The sequence below is a fragment of the Bubalus kerabau genome, chromosome 6 (assembly GCF_029407905.1).
Source record: "Bubalus kerabau isolate K-KA32 ecotype Philippines breed swamp buffalo chromosome 6, PCC_UOA_SB_1v2, whole genome shotgun sequence".
Taxonomy (NCBI): Eukaryota; Metazoa; Chordata; class Mammalia; order Artiodactyla; family Bovidae; genus Bubalus; species Bubalus kerabau.
Genome location: NC_073629.1, coordinates 86035146 through 86040973, shown reverse-complemented (window position 1 = coordinate 86040973; position 5828 = coordinate 86035146). Strand labels below are relative to the sequence as shown.

The following is a 5828-nucleotide window of genomic DNA, read 5'->3' as shown; positions in this document are numbered from 1 at the left end:
GGCAAGAGGTTTGTGTATATAAGGTATTTAAGCTTTTGTTCCTTAAAGGAATTAATTTAATCTTTCTATTTCATTTCCAGACATGAAATAGGTGCTTAGTAAGAGCTTATTGACTCAATTTTATTTAGTCATTCTTTTTGTTTTATGTAGCAAACATACTACAAAAAAAAATATGCCTCTGTAATATTGTCCTACCCTATCTTAGTAAGATAACCCTAGATACTATGGAGAGAACAATGTGCCCAGATGAAAACTATGTGTAATTCCCAGTCTTCCTTACAACTTGAGGATATAAATGGAATCTCCTGGGAGGGCTTCTGGGAAAGTCCCAAAAGTGCCCTTTACTATATGTTTTGATTCCTGATTAGAATCATATATTTAGAGTCACAAGTCTAGTGGCTTAGACCATGGGCATAAAGCGACATGGTAGTGACAATAAAATTGAAAGACATAATGACCCTGGGTCCCTGATGACATTGTGAGGTTACCATACCAATTCTAGTGGCGGATGCATGTTGATGTATGGCAAAACCAATACAATATTGTAAAGTAAAATAATAATAATAATAAAATTTAAAATATATATATATATATTTTATGTGAAAAATAAATTCTTCTTGTTTATGCTACTATTATCTCTATTATCTGCTATGAGCAACCAAGTACAATTTTCAACTGATATATCCCCAATTCAGCATCCTTTCTAGGAATATAGGTGACAGGAACACTTAAAAATAATTGTGGCTAGAAATTACTATTTGGAAAATGCTCAGAAATACCAAGAGAATTTCCCAGCTGGACCCCATTCCCAAGGTGGATCTCAAAGACAGTTTTATGCCAACTGTAAAACCTGGAGGAATTCCAGAAGCCTTTCAGGAAGAGAAAGTGGCTGCTGATACTGCTATACTTTAGTGGAAGCTGAAAGGCTGGAATGATGACCTTTCAAGAAGAACAAATGTTATTAAATAATGGATTTTGTCCCACCTCCTACAACAGTCAAGAGCAAAAGGATGAAAAGGGAATCCTATTCTTCTATTAATAACTCCTCATTCAGGCTCATGCTGACGAAGCAGAAAGCAACTGTAAAATTAGCAGTTTTGCCTGCAAATTAGGCCCTTGCAAAGCCATAAAAAGAGAAAAGGAATTAAGGAAAATTCTATTAATGGAGTCAAGGATGAAAAATCAAGAGTGATAGAGCATAAATACCCAGACAACTGATAATTTTTTTTTAAAGAAGATATTACCCAGGTTTTAAATAGCTGCTTAGAGTTGTGTATGAAGAAGGTGTTAATTTATAGCCCCTGATCAGCGTGCTTTCTTAATGGCTCCTTGGAGCAAATCAATCAGAACTTGAAGAACACAAGGTTTAGGTTGATGTTCATAAAAACCACCCCATCTACCCTAGCTGAGATATTACTGTTCCACTTTAGAAAGGCAATGCAATACGTGAAAAGAGGTTTAACTTCAGAGGCAAAGTTAGGTTTGAATCTGGCTCTGTTCCTTCACTAGCCTGGGGAAAGTCTTCTATTGCTCTGTGCCTCTATTTTATCTTCTATCAAAGCAGACGATGATTATGCTTCATTGTGTTAAGAGCATTAAATTAAGTACCATATAAAGAATTTGGTCCCTAGTAGGTTGTTAACAAATGTTAGTCCTTTTCTATTTTTCCTTCCTCATCAGAGGGCCAGGGACATCAAACCTCCTTGCAAACCTATGCAAAGCAGTTAAATTTAGTTCTGGGAAATTCTCCCCATAAGATCAGTCCCTATTGAGGAGCTGAACACATTTTCATAATTTATGACTGGTCTTGGGCAATGGGCTCCCATTTGCAATTTTATGAAAATGATAAATCAATATCCAATAGTGGGGGATAATCTCAAGAAAGATACTGGGACTTTTTTTAACAATAAAAGGGGAGGGATTCCTGTCTCCAGCAAGGAGCATAGATAGGAGATCTTTGAAATTGATACAATTTGTTTTATTTTTAGCCTTGGTAGTTTTCACAGTCATAGGTATCTATACTGAAATTCTAAGAGAAGGTAAAGACTTTGAGGGCTCTGGTGGGGGGCTTGGGTGTCTTAAATCACTCCTGCTTTCTTAGTTCAAGGCAGTATTTCACATCTGAAACACACATTTTCACTCCTAGATCTGAAAAATGGCAAGATATAGACAAAGCAATTAAATCCACAATGCACCTGGAGGATGAACACTGTTTGAAAGTGAATAAATCATTAAGAAAGACCTGAACAGCACTTTAAAGTCTTTTTCTCTAATTGATGGCTGTAGCTTATAAGACTGGGCAAACAAATATAGAAAAATCTAACTGTACTAGCAACACTCATCAGGGTAAATCTTCAAATGTTGTAATGTAATCCCAGAATCATTCCCCTCCAAGCTCCAATATCATCCTCTAAGCAAAGAGGATTTAAAGAGCCTCTTCATGAAAGTGAAGAGGAGAGTGAAAAAGTTGGCTTAAAACATCAACATTCAAAAAATGAAGATCATGACATCTGGTCCCATCACTTCATGGCAAATAGATGGGGAAACAACTGAAACAGTGACAGACTATTTTCTTGGTCTCCAAAATCACTGCAGATGGTGACCACAGTCATGAAATTAAAAGACTCTTGCTCTTTGGAAGAAAAGCTATGACCAAACTAGACAGCATACTAAAGAGCAGAGACATTATTTTGCCAACAAAGATCTGTCTAGTCAAAGCCATGGTTTTTCCAGTAGTCTTGTATGGATGTGAGAATAGGACTATAAAGAAAGCTGAGCACCAAAGACTTGATGCTTTTGAACTGTGGTGTTGGAGAAGACTCTTGAGAGTCCCTTGGACTGCAAAAAGATCCAACCAGTCCATCCTAAAGGAAATTAGTTCTGAATATTCATTGGAAGGACTGATGCTGAAGCTGAAACTTCAATACTTTGGCCACCTGATGAGAAGAACTGACTCATTGGAGAAGACCCTGATCCTGAGAAGGATTGAAGGCAGGAGGAGAAGGGAATGACAGAGGATGAGATGGTTGGATGGCATCACTGACTTGATGGACATGAGTTTGAGCAAGCTCTGGGAGTTGGTGATGGACAGGGAAGCCTGGTGTGCTGCAGTCCATGGGGTCACAAAGAGTCAGACATGACTGAGTGACTGAATTGAACTGAAGCTCTTCATATCTTAAGATCATAAAATCTGAGCTAGATGGGGCTCTTAAAGTGATAATTTAAATTCCTCAACAACATCACCACTGAGTAGTCTTCCTACTTGTATTTGAGCACCTCCAGCAACAGAGAGGAACATCCTTTTGAGATAAGCTATAGCATGCTAGGCAATCATTTGTGTAGAGAATATATATTCATTTCCAGTGCTGCCATCACAAAGTACCACAAATTAGGTGGCTTAAAACCAATGGACGGAGGAACCTGGTAGGCTGCAGTCCACGGGGTCACTAAGAGTCAGAAATGACTGAGCGACTTCACTTTCATGCATTGGAGACGGAAATGGCAACCCACTCCAGTGTTCTTGCCTGGAGAATCCCAGGGAGGGGGGAGCCTGGTGGGCTGCTGTCTATGGGGTCGCACAGAGTCGGACACGACTGAAGCAACTTAGCAGCAGCAGCAGCAGCAAAAAAACCACTGAAGTTTATTGTGTCACAGTTCTGAAGGCCAGAAGCTTGAAATCCAGTCACTGGCAGAGCCATGCTCCTTCTGAAACTTGTAGGGCAGAATTTTTCCTTGCTCCTAACTTCTTATTTCTGCATTGATACAACCCCCTACAAGCTTTCTTTGTATATGTAATATTCCATACATATATTTGTGTACCATACATATGTTTGTGTTGACTTTATCCCTAGCAGAATTTTTCATTTTAAGTAAAGCAAGTCTCCTTGAAAATAAAAGGAGGACTGAATTGCAGCTGAGGGCCCTGGCAGCAGGGCCATGTTTATGACTCTGAAGTGAATTCCTTCCAAGATTGGCCAGCAGTGGAGAGAGACTTTGAAACAATGTATGGAAAGTTCCAGCAACTGGAAGAGCAGACCAGGAGGCTGCAAAAGGACATGAAGAGATGCCCCAGTGCTGACTTGGCTATCAAATCGGCTGTGAAGGTGTTCTTAGACTTACTCTCTAATCCCCTTTCCAGTAAGACCAGGACTTTCTGAATGTGGTGGCCATCCTGGACATGGTCATGAAGTGGATGGATCCCTTTAGTGGGGAAAGTTGAATCAGATCTGAAAGACCATGGTTGACCCCTGAAAAAGTTTGACAGTCTCTCCCAGAACCTCAACATGGTGGTGGGAAGAAGGCTTCCTATAGAGTAGGACTATAGGTGACTTCAGGACAAGGTGGAGAAGTATCAGCCAAAGGAGAAGACAAGATCAGTGCTCCCCAAACTCCACAAGGCCCCAGAAGAGCTTCAGCCTGCATGGGATGACCTTGAAACCAAGATCAAACAGCTCCTGGATGAGCTACTGAGGTTCTACAACAGCTGATTCCACTCCTTCTAGCCCAGCTTTGAGTCCCTGATCCAAGAGCAGACAGGAAATGCATAAGACCTTTGGAGACTTGACGTAACATCTTGACCAGCCTGGCCACCTGGATGAAGTTTGGGCAGCAGGAGTGGGAGACTGAGACCAAACTGAGAGAACCCAGTTGCACTCTGTCTCTGTTGTGGCTGATAACTAAATCCCTGTTCCCCTCAGAAGAGTCCTGAGACACAAGTCAGTCTCTTGAGCTTTTGACTTTTTCAAGTTTAGGCTCAGATGTCAGCACAGTGGAAGGCCCTGCCCTTGGCCCTCCAACCCATTTGCCAGGTTGGAAACAGAAGCAGCTTCTACTCTGCCTCACCAGCCCTTTGGAACAAAAATTTGGCACCAGGAAACTCAAGCAGGCTGCTCTCTCCCCACCCAATAGCAAGATCCAGGAGACATGGATAAGCAGTACAGCAAACCTCCAAGGGCTTTCTTATTTCCAAACTGTCCAGAGTACATCCTGGCCTAGAGCCAGAGCAAGCTTCTAGCTTTCGGAGGGCATGGGCATTGTCATCTCACTTGAGTGGTTGAGATGACATTTGCCTCCAAAAGAACCATACTGGAAGTCCACCTATCCTTGCCTCCTTTCCACTTCAGATTCTTTTTCCCCACTGGGAGAGTCCTATTCTCCAAGAATGCATGTATCTGGGAATTCAGTCTTCCTTCTCAGAGCTGTGGTCCTCCAGCTTTAACAAGCTCCTCCCTCCAACCTCCTAACATGACAAAGGCTGGCTTAGCTCACTCCCATGCCTTTAGTCAAGTGTTAGAAAGTGCCCGAGTATTACTCAGCCATTAAAAAGAATACATTTGAATCAGTTCTAATGAGGTGGATGAAACTGGAGCCTATTATACAGAGTGAAGTAAACCAGAAAGAAAAACACCTTCAGGATGGGGAACACATGTAAACCTGTGGCGGATTCATTTTGATATTTGGCAAATCTAATACAGTTATGTAAAGTTTAAAAATAAAATAAAATTAAAAAAAAAAAAAAAAAAACACCAATACAGTAACTAACGCATATATATGGAATTTAGAAAGATGGTAACAATAACCCTGTGTACGAGACAGCAAAAGAGACACTGATGTATAGAACAGTCTTATGGACTCTGTGGGAGAGGGAGAGGGAGGAAAGATTTGGGAGAATGGCATTGAAACATGTAAAATATCATGTATGAAATGAGTTGCCAGTCCAGGTTCGATGCACGATACTGGATGCTTGGGGCTGGTGCACTGGGATGACCCAGAGGGATGGTATGGGGAGGGAGGAGGGAGGAGGGTTCAGGATGGGGAACACATGTATA

At 41.1% G+C, this 5828-nt stretch overlaps 1 pseudogene; it reads left to right on the top strand.

The window, feature by feature from the left end:
- Positions 1 to 407: 407 nt before the first annotated feature.
- Positions 408 to 4626, top strand: LOC129656468 (bridging integrator 3-like; annotated as a pseudogene).
- Positions 4627 to 5828: the final 1202 nt, after the last annotated feature.